Genomic DNA, 16120 nt, shown 5'->3' on the forward strand with positions numbered 1-16120 from the left:
GCAGACTGCAGAAATCTGTATAAATAAATGTCGAAGCAAAGGTGAAATAATTTTATGCATCATTAAGAAATTATGGAAAACTGAACGAAAGCCCCAAAGAAAAATACCATGAAGGTAGCAGGAAGAACCTTGTAACATGGAGCCCTATCTCCCCCTCCCTATTTGTGATTTTTTGGAACAGCGATGCTTTGCTTCTGGAGATAATTAAAGGCATAGTGCTTCCCTGTGGCTCTGATGTCAATATTATTCTATTTGCCATGTTAGAAAATTTCATGTTATCTCGGTTCTTAAGAGGTTTCACATATCATGGAAAAAAAATAGCAAAGGAGGCAGCTAACTGAAGACTCACAGTGAAAATAAAAGGTAAAAAATCCAAGTACCTGCAGATGCTGGTAATAAGGTAAGAGGTTTTTTTCCCTTGCTCTGACCCATTGGTGCATCTATCTCACCACGCTGTGTCTTAAGTTACATGCAGTTAGTTCAAAAGCAGAAGATAATGGTCTTTCTCTGCCCTATCTGAAGATGGCTAAGGTTGAGCAAAGGTTTTCTTTTTTTAATGAGCTTACTTATCAGTAGACATGCAAATGATATCCCTGGTTTTTTTCTGTGAAATACAAGCAGGTCCCCCAAAATTCAAACACACTGGAGGCATTTGAAGCTGTTGTTGTTGTTGTTGTTGTTGTTATTATTATTATTATTATTATTATTATTATTATTATTATTATTAATTAGATTTGTATGCTGCCCCTCTCCGTAGACTCGGGGCGGCTCACAACAGTGATAAAAACAATATATGGTAACAAATCTAATAATCAAAATCTAAAATAACAGTTTTACATTACAAAAAAACCTCCAATAGATAAAATACATACACACAGTCATATCATGCACAAAGTTACATAGGCAAGGGGGTGGGGATGTCTCAGTTCCCCCAAGCCTGACGACAGAGGTGGGTTTTAAGGAGTTTACGAAAGGCAAGGAGGGTGGGGGCAGTCCTAATCTCTGGGGGGAGTTGATTCCAGAGGGTCGGAGCCGCCACAGAGAAGGCTCTTCCCCTGGGTCCTGCCAGACGACATTGTTTAGTCGATGAGACCCGGAAAAGACCAACTCTGTGGGACCTAACCGGCCACTGGGATTCGTGTGGCAGAAGGCGGTCTCGCAGATATCCTTTAATTTTTTAAGTACGTAATGCTTTTGCTACATCCCTGAACATGAATCCTTCTGCTATATATACTTTTCTAGAATTCTAAATGTCCTTTCATTCTGTTTTTATTTATTACTCCATGCTACTACCTAAAGATCAACTATTTGTTTGAATTAGTTACCCGTTTGATTACTGTATTCCAGCTCACAAAACAAGATTTCTGCTGATATTTACCTGGATTATGATACCAAAGCTAACCTATATTTTTTATGTCCAAACTCAGAATGTTAGTTATCAGGCAAGACTTGTTTCATACTGTTTTATCAAGGGAAGATTCCTTTTCTCAGATCGCAATATATGGAATCTTCATATTAGCAATCAGATCAGAAATCATTATCAGCCAGCATTTTTAAAATGCTTTAGAAAGAAACCTATTTTCAACTGTAATGGCAATTTCATCATGTAAAAGGAATAGCAATATACCACTTCATAGTGCTTTACAGTCCTCTCTAAGCAGTTTTCAGAGTTAGCATATTCCCCCCAACAATCTGGCTTCTCAGTTTACCAATCTCAGAAGGATGGAAGGCTGAGTCAACCTTGAGACGGTCAGGATTGAACTCCTGGCAGTGAGCAGTAAGTTAGCCTGCAATACTGCATTCTAACCACTGCGCCACCCGAGGTCCTTTGGCAAATGCTATAGCTTGTTTAGAGAAGCTGGGAAACAAAATTACATTTCTGAGAGCCACTATATTTCAAGAAAGCAAGACTTCCCAAATTTTGTGGCATTGACAATGGAGATGTTAGATATAAGTATTGAAAGAGAAGGTAAGAAAAACTCAAAGTCAAAAGAGAAACCAATTTTTTTGATAGAAACATAGAAGATTGACGGCAGAAAAAGACCTCGTGGTCCATCTAGTCTGCCCTTATACTATTTTCTGTATTTTATCTTAGGATTGATATATGTTTATCCCAGGCATGTTTAAATTCAGTTACTGTGGATTTATCAACCACGTCTGCTGGAAGTTTGTTCCAAGGATCTACTACTCTTTCAGTAAAATAATATTTTCTCACGTTGCTTTTGATCTTTCCCCCAACTAACTTCAGATTGTGTCCCCTGGTTCTTGTGTTTACTATTCTATTAAAAACACTTCCCTCTTGGACCTTATTTAACCCTTTAACGTTTTTAAATGTTTCAATCATGTCCCCCCTTTTCCTTCTGTCTTCCAGACTATACAGATTGAGTCCATTAAGTCTTTCCTGATACGTTTTATGCTTAAGACCTTCCACCATTCTTGTAGCCCGTCTTTGGACCCATTCAATTTTGTCAATATCTTTTTGTAGGTGAGGTCTCCAGAACTGAACACAGTATTCCAAATGTGGTCTCACCAGCCCTCTATATAGCGAGATCACAATCTCCCTCTTCCTGCTTGTTATACCTCTAGCTATGCAGCCAAGCATCCTACTTGCTTTCCCTACCGCCTGACTGCACTGTTCACCCATAGCAAATAGAATGCCTGGTTTGAATAATATAAAAGAAATTTATTTATTTTTTTCAACACTGCCCTCTTGGCTGCAAAAAGGACAACAATTCAACATGGCATACAAAGATCCAACATTAGTCAAAGGATTTCTTTTCCTCTCCAAAGAACAATTAAGTTTCCAAATTGCCTATGAATTTTAGCTACTTTTAAAAATGCTACTACCATAGACATTTTAATCTCATGCGGGAACAAGGATGCTTAATTCAGTGACCAGCATGAGATAATCTGCATTTATATCGATTCAAGAATTTTATTCTCTCTCACAATTTGGCAACTGATTTGCCAATTGAATGGAACACATCACAATCTCTAAAGGAAAAGGTGACTTCTGTGATAAGAGGATCTACTTTTTTTTTAAGGAAAAATGAGTCACCTGAAACATGTTTTCATTACATACAATAAATCAAAGCAAAAATTTCTCCCAATCTGAAAAACAACAACTTTTTACAAAATTACCTTCATAAAGTTAAGATAGCTTTCATTCCAGAATAGGAAAGCTGAAACATAAATGCCCGTATAAAAAATACAGTTAAACCATTCTATTTGTTTTACCAGTCTAGGTCCTCTAAAACAGGCAACATTCCAATACCAATTTGAGAGTTTCTCTATTGAATGCTTGTATGCCACTCTGATTTCAACTTCGGATCTATCAGGAGACAGAAAGGAAACCCCTACAAAATTCTATTGATTTTTATGCTTCAACAGAGCAAGAGAAAAAAACATTATTATCACTTGCTATACCAGCCCAGAAACCAATTCATCCACCATTTCTTAGTGTTTGTTTGGGGGTTTTTTGGCATCCCCCACCTTTTACTAAAAAAGTTCAAAATAAGGGGATGGGTACTGGTGGAAGAGCTTCCAAATTCTTTCTTTAACGTCCCAGAAGTTGAAGTAGTTCATTATAAAGTTTCTAAGGATGCAATACATCTCTATTTTTCTGAGATTTTCCTACTAAATTCATACAGATCTATTTCTAATTAGACATAAGTATCAATATAAGAGTCATTTACTATATTTTGTAAATGTGTGCGAGAAAGAAAGAGGAAGGGAGGGAGGGGGGAGAGAGAGATCTATTTAATTGAACCTTGCAGGTAGAAAGATATAAAATACAACGAAAGGAGAAAGAAGAGAAATAGAATCAATACAAATTCTCCAAATGGCCAACAGCAACAACAAAACTTCAATGCTAGTTAAAACCACAATTCAATAATGTTGTTTTTGCTGGCTGAACCTTTGGAGAGCAGGAATTTCAAAATACAAGATCTGCAATCAGTGGTGGATTCAAATTTTTTTACTACTAGTTCTGTAGGCGTGGTTTGGCGAACATGGCATTGCTAGATGGACGTTCTTGGTGGGCATGGCAGGGGGAGGATACTGTAAAATCTCCATTTCCTCTTGATCAGCTGGGACTCAAGAGGCAGAGAATGAGGGCGGGGCCAGTCAGAGGTGATATTTACCGGTTCGCCAAGCTATTCAAAGTTTCTGCTACCAGTTCTTCAGAACTGGCCAGAACCTGCTAAAACCCACCTCTGACTGCAACAGAAAAGGCCAGGCATCTGGTCCATGACCTCTTTCCATCAACTAGAGAAGATCCTTGGGGTATTTATTTATTTATTTTATTTATTTATTAGATTTGTATGCCAACCCTCTCAGTAGACTCGGGGCGGCTCACAACAGCAATACATACAAACATACCATACATAAATTGTATAGGCCCGGGGGAGATATCTCAATTCCCCCATGCCTGGTGGCAAAGGTGGATTTTAAGGAGTTTACGGAAGGCAAGGAGGGTGGAGGCAGTTCTAATCTCCAGGGGGAGCTGGTTCCAGAGAGTCGAGGCCGCCACAGAGAAGGCTCTTCCCCTGGGACCCGCCAAACAACATTGTTTAGTCGACGGGACCCGGAGAAGGCCGACTCTGTGGGATCTAATTGGTCGCTGGGATTCATGCGGCAGAAGGGGATCCCGGAGATATTCTGATCCGATGCCATTAAGGGCTTTATAGGTCATAACCAACACTTTGAATTGTGACCGGAAATTGATCAGCAATCAATGCAGACTGCGGAGCGTTGGTGTGACATGGGCATACCTGGGGAAGCTCATGATTGCTCTCGCAGCTGCATTCTGCACGATCTGAAGTTTCCGAACACTTTTCAAAGGTAGCCCCGTGTAGAGAGCATTACAGTAGTCAAATCTCGAGGTGATGAGGGTATGAGTGAATGTGAGCAGTGAGTCCCGGTCCAGATAAGGCCGCAACTGGTGCACCAGGCGAACCTGGGCAAATGTCCCCCTTGCCACAGCTTAAAAATGGTTCTCTAATGTGAGCTGTGGGTCGAGGAGGATGCCTAAGTTGCGGACCCTCTCTGAGGGGGTCAATAATTCCCCCCCCCCAGGGTTATGGACGGACAGATGGGATTGTCCTTGGGAGACAGAACCCACAGCCACTCCGTCTTATCCGGGCTCAGTTTGATTCTGTTGGCACCCATCCAGACCCCAACAACCGCCAGGCACCGGCACATCACTTCCACTGCTTCGTTGACAGGACATAGGGTGGAGACTGGACATGGGGTATTCTTATCAAACCTGTAGATTCAACTAGACAAGATGATGCTCAATTCAGTGTGTATGAATTAAGTCATCACTCCATATAGCATGGCAAAGTGGATCAATATTTGGGAAGATTGGAGCAAGAAAAAATAAAGATACCACAATCTAAGGCACCCAAAAAAAGACCTAAATAGAATTAAATATATATATATCGGGTTTGAGGCTTTACAATTATATTTTTCATTTCCCACTTTTTCAAGTGAGAACTCAACAGAAAATGTCTAATAAAAATATTGAAAGACTACAAATAAAACCTGTCTTCCGAAGTACAGTACCTTTGATTTTTGTGGCCTGTTAGTTCTGCAAATATTATGTGTTTTCTTGTGCTTTGGCTAAGAGAAAAGGTAAATATATGCAACCATCTTGTGAGGGTTAATCTTTCTCTTAAAAAGCAGTCTTGGACATTTACAACCAAATAAACTTAATGTGAACAGCCTTTTAATTTTTAATCCAAACCAGATCTGCCCTGAGAATACTTTCAGCTCCCAGTAGCAACTTCCCATGTTTGCAATTTCTGATATAATGGGAACAAAATACCCAATTAGAATTACATCGAGAATCTCCAGTCGAATTTCCAGCTTGGTCATATTATTCAACAAACTGAAATCTACATCAGGAATTTCCCAACTCATATTCTTCAAAACTCTGATTAACTGGTCCCTTGGTAAAGGATTGGGGTTAGAAACTCCAAAACGAATTTCACATAATTGCATTAGGAACCTGGCAAGAAATTGTACCTATGAAATTTTCTCCCTGGGTGTCCCAACCAGTCTTAAAGAGCAGCTTTTCAACAAACTCAAGAATAATATTCTTTTCAAGATGACAAGCTGCACAACTGTGATTTAAGCTGCTTATCTTACTAATATTAACACTAGGGTTCCATACTAATTAACATTTTCTAATCTTGATCAACATTAACATGACTTGAACTAAAAACTTCAAAAGGTCCCCAAAGGATTTTCTTAACTCTAGTTTCCTAGTCATGTTGCCTATGTTAATTACTGCAAAGATCTACAACTTTCAGCTACTGAAGTTCCTGCGTTAAATTATCTAAATGACAGTAAACAAACAGAAGAGTGTGCCTCAGAGTTTGTTAGCTTGTGACAAAATTAACTCTGCTATCTTTAATTTTTCTGGCACCCTTTGTTTAGGCTACTCTGTTTATTGGGTCCTTCAAACGTTTTACTGCAGAATTCTAGTAATCTTCATATTTTGGAGTTCTTCTTATGTACAATAGGAGCAATAAACAATATCAGAATTTAAAACCGCTTTATAAATTATGTCTGTTACTTCTTGACTTTTAAAATACGCCAGTGGATATCCATGGGGAGGAGAGTGTCATCGTGTATGTCATGTTTCATTATGTGAATGATGTGTCTTGCATTCTTTACATCATTAGTATTATGACATGACTGATGAATATTCATAATGGCATTATTGGGGCTTCCAAAGGATGCCAATGATTATGATTCTACTTTCTATTGTAAAGATAAAGATGTGTGTGTGTGTATGTATATGTATATATGTATGCAGCAAAGGGCAGCCATTCGCGCCCCTACTGGAACGTTCGGTGTGGGGGAGTGCGTGTGCGTGGCCCGTAGGTCTCGGTTCCTGCCCCCTTGGGATATGTGCTTGGCTCGGCATTGGCTCAGCATTGCGTGGGGATTGGGTGGGCTGGATCGCGGGATGCAGGCAAAAAGAAAAGCAAGGCGGGTCTTTTCTCCAACCCACCCCCACCCCCATCCCTGTGCTAAGACCAAATTGGGGAAGGACGCACAAACCACACACAAACCAGCCATCACCCCGGACTTCATGACCAACCACGCCTCTCCAATGCCGAGCCAAGCAGCCAAGCGGGGGTCTCAAGGGGCCAAAAACCAAGACCCATGGCCCACTTGCAATGGCGCCTCCCCTTGGCTTGCGGGAGACTAGAGAGTGCCGTGGACCAGGTCTTCAACTTCCTCTCTGATCTTGCATCCCCACCTGGCTTGGCAAAGCAGAAGGATCGCCCCCCCTCAGCGATGCCTCTGCCCAGAAGGCGGGGCAACTGAGCTGGTGGGGCTGAGCCGGGGCAGGAAGAACAGGAAGGGGATCTGAAACTTTGTAGTGGGATGCTGAGTGGAGCCGGGCTGCCCTCACCTTCTTAAACCGCCCACTTCACTTCATGCAGCTGTTGCTGCTGGCTGGGGCAGCGAGATTCAGCTTCTGCACATGTGCAGAAGATGAATCTCGCGTGCACGGCCGGCCGTGATGGACCTGCGTGTGCAGGTTGATTTCCATCGGTGGAACGGTGTTCCATGTCATTCCGCTTCCTGCCCACCCCTGTATGTATGTATATATATTAACCGAAACGGAAATTTAAATTAGTATAAAATTTTAAAAAGTAAGTTAAAGAGCCATTGAGATGACATTGTAGTAACTAGTCTACTAGTCTTTTTTATAAATAGTTATAAAAACTATTAAACTGCTTAAGGCTCAAGAAATAAGAGAAAGCTTTAGAAAGAAAAATAACCTGGAAAGTAGTCGCAATTTCAAGATTGTATTTTTATATATTTATTTATAGCATGTATCCATAAAGTACTGCTTCAAATGTCTACAACTCTTTCTACTCTGCCCTACTTTGGCTAATAGAAAAGTAGAAAATACAATTTCAGTTCCAGATGGTTTAAAAGAAAGAATGGGCACCTGACTACACTTTCAAGCCTTAGAAGGCAGCAAGATGTAATCTCAACACAGAAATATGAATTTTGCTTGATATTTCTTTAAAATCCTTTATTTGCTTAAGCCCTGAATAGGAAAGCATAAAATCACAGACACTGCTAACATTGAGTCTTTTCTCTTTTATAAAAAAAACCCATTAAACTTCTGTTATTTTAAGCCCAATCAATAACATTCTAAAGCAGGAGTATCAAATTCAAGGCTATCTATCTATCTATCTATCTATCTATCTATCTATCTATCTATCTATCTATCTATCTATCTATCTATCCAGCTATCTATCTATCTATTTATCTGTTTATTTATCTAACTATCTGTCTGTCTGTCTGTCTGTCTGTCTGTCTGTCTGTCTATTTATTAGATTTGTATGCCGCCCCGCTCCGAAGACTCGGGGAGGCTAACAACAATATAAAAAGACTATGTAAACAAATCTAATATTAAAAACAATCTAAAAAACCCCAATTTAAAGAACATACATACATACACACAAGCATACCATGTATAAATTCTATAAGCCTAGGGGGAAGGGAAATTTCAATTCCCCCATGCCTGACAACAGAGGTGGGTTTTAAGGAGCTTGCGAAAGGCAAGGAGGGTGGGGGCAACTCTGATATCTGGGGGGAGCTGGTTCCAGAGGGTCGGGGCCGCCACAGAGAAGGCTCTTCTCCTGGGTCCCGCCAAACGACATTGCTTAGTCGAAGGGACCCAGAGAAGGCCAATTCTGTGGGGCCTAACCGGTCGCTGGGATTCGTGCGGCAGAAGGCGGTCCCGGAGATATTTTGGTCCGATGCCATGAAGGGCTTTATAGGTCATAACCAACACTTTGAATAGTGACCAGAAATTGATCGGCAAACAATGCAGACTGCGATGTGTTGGTGTAACATGGACATACCTTGGGAAGCCCATGATTGCTCTCGCAGCTGCATTCTGCACAATCTGAAGTTTCCGAACATATTCTGCATGATCTGAAGTTTCGAACAGTGTTCTGGCCCGCGGGGTGCAGGGCTAACCTGGAAACAACAAAGGAATGGCCTGTGGTGCCTCTGCCAGCATCAAATAAAGTTTGCAACCCTCCCAAGTTCCATTTTCACCAGCAGATGGCTGCAGGAGGCCATCCTGGCTGCGTGTGGCCCCTCCAAGCTCCATTTTCGCTGGCAGAGTGCTAACAAAACAAACTACTAGCAAAAGTAGCATTTAATCATAAGGCAAGGAGGCATTGAGAAATGTTTCCCATTTTGAATTTGAGCATCCAAGAAGGGACAGGAAAGGAAACTGAGTTTGACACCCATTCTCCAGTCAGCGAAGCAGTGGAAGTGATGTGCCAGTGCCTGGAGGCTGTTGGGGCCTGGATGGGTGTCAACAAACTCAAACTCAACCCAGACAAGATGGAGTGGCTGTGGGTCTTGCCTCCCAAGGACAATTCCATCTGTCCGTCCATCACCCTGGGGGGAGAATCATTGACCCCCTCAGAGAGGGTTCACAACTTGGGCATCCTCCTCGATCCACAGCTCACATTAGAAAACCATCTTTCGGCTGTGGCGAGGGGGGCGTTTGCCCAGGTTCGCCTGGTGCATCAGTTGCGACCCTATCTGGACCGGGAGTCACTGCTCACAGTCATTCATGCCCTCATCACCTCGAGGCTCGACTACTGTAACGCTCTCTACATGGGGCTACCTTTGAAAAGTGTTCGGAAACTTCAGATCGTGCAGAATGCAGTTGCGAGAGCAATCATGGGCTTCCCTAAATATGCCCATGTCACACCAACACTCCGCAGTCTGCATTGGTTGCCGATCAGTTTCCGGTCACAATTCAAAGTGTTGGTTATGACCTATAAAGCCCTTCATGGCACCGGACCAGATTACCTCAGGGACCGCCTTCTGTCGCACGAATCCCAGCGGCCAGTTAGGTCCCACAGAGTGGGTCTTCTCCGGGTCCCGTCAACTAAACAATGCCACTTGGCGGGACCCAGGAGAAGAGCCTTCTCTGTGGTGGCCCCGACCCTCTGGAACCAACTCCCCCCAGAGATTAGAATTGCCCCCACCCTCCTTGCCTTTCGTAAGCTACTTAAAACCCACCTCTGCCGCCAGGCATGGGGGAATTAAGACTTTTTTCTCCCCCTAGGCCGTTACAACTGTATACATGGTATGTTGCATGATTGTTGTTAGCCGCCCCGAGTTTTCGGAGAGGTGCGGCATATAAATCCAATAAAACTTGAAACTTGAAACTTGAAATTCTAAAAGGAAGTCCTCTGGCACTGATAAACTTGCAAATGGCCTCAATGGCTCTCAGAAAGAGGGCTAACAACCGGATGACAGCAAGGAATATAAATCCTTCCATTCCCTACCATTCAGTCAGAACTGAAGAAGCTTCTTAGATGAGAAGTGAAATGTCTTCAAGAAAAAACAAAGTCCAATTGCCTCTTGGGGAAAAAAGCACCTTTGGGACAACCATGGCCTGGATGACTGAGAACCTCCACAGACATTTTAACAGAAACTAAAATGTGGAATTCATTGACGCCATTGAAGTCCTTGCTCTTAGTAGCAACATTTTTTAAAAAGAAGATTTAGCTATGTATGGAATGGAGGATAACATTAGAATCTGATGCTGGCATTTCATTTATAAGCCCTCGGAAAAAGTAAATAAGTTATGCCTAAACGTGTACAGTATGTCAATGTAGGATTTAAGAAGGAGATGTCAATTATATACAACTCACTTTTATTGTATCGAGTCTGCTACTTTCATGCTTATGTTACATTATCCCAGATCAGAAATATAACATTTTTTACTTGCAAAAAAGAAGTAGTGAGAAATCTCTTTCCATCTTCCTCTGCATGAAGGAATGAAATTCTGTGTCTAGTTTGGAGTACGGGGTAGGGGTCTGCAGCCTGCCTGAAGTTTTGCCCACTGATGTCATGGTGGCTGTATGTATGATGGAAGTCTAACATTTTTGCTGAACTGGGTCATCAGTTCCGATGTGCACGAATTAAGTGCTCTGTCTCTTCAAAACTTTTATAGCAATAATTCAGGGCTAATGTAAACAGTCTTATGCGGTTAGACGTGGATTGTTTTATCATGCTTGCATACCATCAATATGTTTTGAAACAAGATGCATATCTGTATCTGTAATACAAATTTAGGCAATCAGAAAGATTTAGAACACTACCATGTTTACCCGAAAATAAGACACTGTCTTATATTAATTTTTGCTCCAAAAGTTGTGCTACGTCTTATTTTTGGGGGGTGCCTTATATTTCTCAAATAAGACAAATTCACAGGCAGAGAAGCTGGTACCTCCAAAGAAAGTGTACCGTACGGTACTGATTATGGTACGGTATCTGTCAGTATGGCACCCACACACACAAACGACGGCACTTATATGGTACAACAGTATACTCCTGCTATTGCAGCTTCCGGCCACCAGGGGAACTACAGTCTATGCACTGTAGTGGAGACTGTAATGGCGGTGAGACAGCAGCAGACTTTGTCTGCTGTACTGGATGGTACAAAGCGATGGAAGGGGCCAGCAGGGGACGCCACATTATTACGGTACCGCTATGAACAGCTTTGAATGGTACCGTATATTTTTCCACCGTACCGTATGTAAACTTGACTACGCCTTATTTTCGGGGGGTGCCTTATATTAGCAAATTCTGCAAAACCTCTGACATGCCTTACTTTCAGGGTACTTCTTATTTCCGGGGAAACAGGGTAGAACAGTTTCAATAGCAGGGCATACCCATGACTGCCTAGCGCTCTGAACAGAGCTTTGATCAGGCCAAAGTATTAATTCTGCCAAGAGTGATCTATTTTTCACCCCAGAAAACATAAAGCTACATCTTTTATAACTGCGGTTCTTAAACTTTGAAAACTCTAACATTATTAACGTGTATGGTCCTCCCCTTATGAATACATAATAACTGTACTAGATCTAGCTGTGGGTGAGAAATTAATATATTAAAATTAAAATGTAATTTATATAATCTAACAAATTTCCAAATTTGTGAACCAGTAGGGGGCATGTATAGGCACAACAAGTCTGAAGCAAGTGTTGATAATGCTCCCAGTTTGCCTGTAGAAAAATACATAACTTCTTTTTTTAAAAATCTGTGATCCCTAAATTTCTATGTGACCCTTCAGGGGGTTCCCACTCATTTTGAGACCTCCTGGGATGCTCAACTATTGTTGTGCCTCTTATGTCTAAACTTGAAAGTACTTTTGTGTGCAGTCTTGAAAAAGACGCCTTTTAGAGATCATTTAGATTTAATAACTCAATGCATATTAAGAGATAAACACAGATGTAAAGAGGTGATGTACTTGCAGAGATCAATTGCTACTAATGCCATTAGTAATATTTAAATCAAACAACTTTGCAACTTTTTTTCCTAAGCCTCCCCTATCTCTATGCAATGGAAGGAATAGCCTTGAAGAACAGAAGGAAAAGCCACAACCAAGGCAACAGGCAGATAACCTAGAACTAAGGGGAAATTTCCTGATAGTTAGAACAATTAATCAATAGAACAACTTGCCTCCAAAAGTTGTAAATGCTCCAAGACTGAAAGTTTTAAAGAAGAGATTAGATTAGATTAGATTTATTGGATTTATATGCCGCCCCTCTCCGCAGACTCGGAGATTGGTTAACCATTTCTCTGAAATGCTATAGGGTTTCCTGCCTAAGCAGGAATTTGCACTAGAATAACTTCAAGATCCCTTTCAACTCTATTCTCTTCTATTAAAAAAATCTTAATGTAATTTAAGAATTTTTCTTGGACAAGACCCTCACTTCCCAACTTCTCATGAAAATAAAGGGAGGGTGATATAAAGATCTGCTAAGATTTTATTATTGTGACTTATAATAAAAGCAGTTTTAGCATTCATATTGTTGGTTTCTGTTCTGTTCTACCTTAAAAAGCTAGTAATAGATGACAAAATGGTTTTTATGATGACAGAAAAAATTATTTTTATGAATCCGAAAAACAATTGCTTTCAAATGTGTATCATATTCCTAGGAATGACTCTACTTTCTAAAATAGGATGTAGCAGTTTTCAAAATATGCAGCTTTAAAAAAAAAGCTAATAGAATAATAAAAAAATGAGGAAAGAGCCAATTAATTTCAGAACGCCTCGTGGCTCTGTAAGAGATGCAAATCCATTAATTTCACTGTGTCTGAAAGCTTAATGACTTTCTGCACCTTTGAAATTCCCTAATTTTCTCCCTTCATCATGTTTGATGGGTAGAAAATTTCAGAAAGGGAATATGAGCAGGAAGTTGTTCGAATTTAAAATGATTAAAAACCATTTGAGGAGAAGCTTGGTGTATACAGTTTACTTAAGAAAATTATAGGCAGGAAATAACTGGTAATCTGTTTGATTGAAATGCATTCACAACTATTATCTACTGACACCTAGAAGCAACCAACGCGGGTTATGTTACAAGTAATTTTAAATGCAGAATTTCTGCTGCATTTGTTCTAACTGATGTACGTTTTTAATAAAACTTGTAGAAGTAGGAGGGACAATGCCTCGACCTTTAACAGCAGGAGTAAATTTAAATTAGTTTATTCCTAGAAGCATAAACCATTAATGAAATATACAAACAGCTTCTAACAATACTTCTTTAGTGTAACTAACATTTTTTCTTTATATCCATTCTGCAAATACTATTGACCCACAGCAAATACTGCACAATTAGAATACTGACCAATAAGTAGCTCGTACCTGCTAATGGTAATTGGGACCAGGAGCTCTATTACTAAGTGACATGGTCATATTAATGCAATGATTTATGACAGCAATTCCGGAAGATTCAGTTGCCGTCGTTAGGTGAATCCCACATAGTTACAATGTCCACAGCCACATTGTTGTCGTTTGTTGACTAACGCATTGACTTTGATTGTGAAATAATAATAATAGTAATAATTTATTAGATTTGTATGCCGCCCCTCTCCAAAGACTCGGGGCGGCTCACAGCAATAATAAAAACAATGTTATAGTGAAACAAATTTAATATTAAAAAAGAAAGCATATAAAACCCTATCATATTTAAAAACCAAACAACACATACATACCAAACATAAAATATAAAAGCCTGGGGGAAGATGTCTCAACTCCCCCATTATTATTATTATTATTATTATTATTATTATTATTATTATTATTATTATTTATTAGATTTGTATGCCGCCCCTCTCCGTAGACTCGGGGCGGCTCACAACACAATAAAAAACAGTTCCTGACAAATCTAATTTAAAATTTAAAATTTAAAATAGTTAAAAAACCCCATTTTTAAGCAGACATACCTACAAACATACCATACATAAATTATATAGGTCCGGGGGAGATATCTCAGTTCCCCCATGCCTGACGACAAAGGTGGGTTTAAAGGAGTTTGTGAAAGGCAAGGAGGGTAGGGGGGGGGGTCTAATCTGTTTTTTAAAAATGCCCATGTCTGCTTGATATAATTTTAATTCTTCAAAACCATTAAAAATTAACCATTAAGTCCCATCTTATTTCCAAAGGTAGACATTAGTATCAGTTTTAAATTATAAAAAGAAATACAAATTAAAAGAATACAAGATACCCATCAGCAAATCCAGGCCAGATACCCAAAGTCTATCTGAATAAACATACATTTCCCTATTGACAGAAGGATAATCAGCAAGGAACCAACTTTTCTGCCTGGACACTATTTAGTGAGATTGAAGGGGGGGGGGGCAAAGGACATAATTTAAACAAACAAATAAATATTAATACCTGATAACAATCCCCCGAGAAGAAACTCTCCTATCTATGCATCAAGTCTAAGTCAGTACTTATTTTAGAATTTAAAAACAGTTAAATCTTGATGGGTACAATGAGAATTATCTAATGCCTAGAATGGGAACATACTTACAAAATGGATAATTTTAGAGGCAATGTTACGGTAACTATAGGGTTTGTTTTTGTTTTTTTTTTAATGAGAATATCTCTTAATGGAATATATCCTCAAGCCACCCTCAAGGAACCTAAATTTGAGCTTTACTGATGGCTTTACTACTCAGGAAAAAATACAGCTGAAAGTACTTTTATTAACTGTGTGTGAGAGAAATGCAACTAGAAACAGAGGATTCATTATAGTCAGTTTACCAGAAAGCCTTATCCAAGTTTTCAAACCTCATTCACATAGCATTCCTCACATTTTCTCTTCTCTTGAGAGGAAATATTGAAATGACAGTGACAGATAGAGGGATACTAAAATGAAAAAAAATCTGTTTAAAAATTTCAGAAAGTTAATCCAAAAGCTGTAAATTTATTTTGCAAGGGCAGTGATGAATATGCATTGTATTAAAAAGGGCCTCCTTAATAAACTAACACCAACAAATGTGATATATCTTTTTTTAACTTCTGTACGATATTCACAGAGAGAATATCCTAAAAGAATATTCAGATCATAAGTTAAGACAAAACACTGCAATATCAGTCTCCAACTTTTGATAACGAGTGGTTTTCATATGAGTGGTTAAAACACCAGGCTAGAAACTGGGAGATTGTGAGTTCTAGTCTCACTTCAGTCTCAATGCCAACTCTCAGCCCTGTTGAAAAGAGAAGCAACCCACCTCCAAAATATTGCTAAGAAAACTGAGGGACAAGTTCAGGCAGTCCCTAGGAGTCAACATTGACTTGAAGGCACCAACAAACCCAAAACAAATCCTCATTAAGGTGAAAACACAGAACAAAACGGTATCTCTCTCCTGCACCTCAGTTGATGTAGTCCTGCTGGCTTTAACTTGCAGTATCAAAATGTTAGGTGTTAGCATTTGCAGAGGAAAACCAATACAACTGTTTTTTGGGGGAGAGGGCTTGCAAATGTTGGGTCAAATATAACCCTAACAAGACTAACTGTAGTCTTACTATAGACTTTAGTCTCAGGTCACATTTAATTCTACAAATTATTGTCATAGGATTATATCAGAATCTGCCCATTAGGTAAAGCAAGAACACTGGAAAACTTTTCTCCCAAAAGAAGTTTCAGAACTTTTATACAGATTAAGTAAGAGAAACATTTGCACCCTCATTGCCACAGAGACAATGTTCTGAGTAAAATTAATCTTGGGAGAGTTAAGCTAGAAACCATAA

At 39.8% G+C, this 16120-nt stretch overlaps 1 protein-coding gene across 2 annotated transcripts in view; it reads right to left on the bottom strand.

The window, feature by feature from the left end:
- UBE3D (ubiquitin protein ligase E3D) overlaps window positions 1-16120 on the bottom strand; it is a 90533-nt gene that overhangs the window by 4766 nt on the left and 69647 nt on the right. The gene's annotated exons all lie outside the window — the stretch shown is intronic.

This window comes from Erythrolamprus reginae, chromosome 1 (assembly GCF_031021105.1).
Source record: "Erythrolamprus reginae isolate rEryReg1 chromosome 1, rEryReg1.hap1, whole genome shotgun sequence".
Taxonomy (NCBI): Eukaryota; Metazoa; Chordata; class Lepidosauria; order Squamata; family Dipsadidae; genus Erythrolamprus; species Erythrolamprus reginae.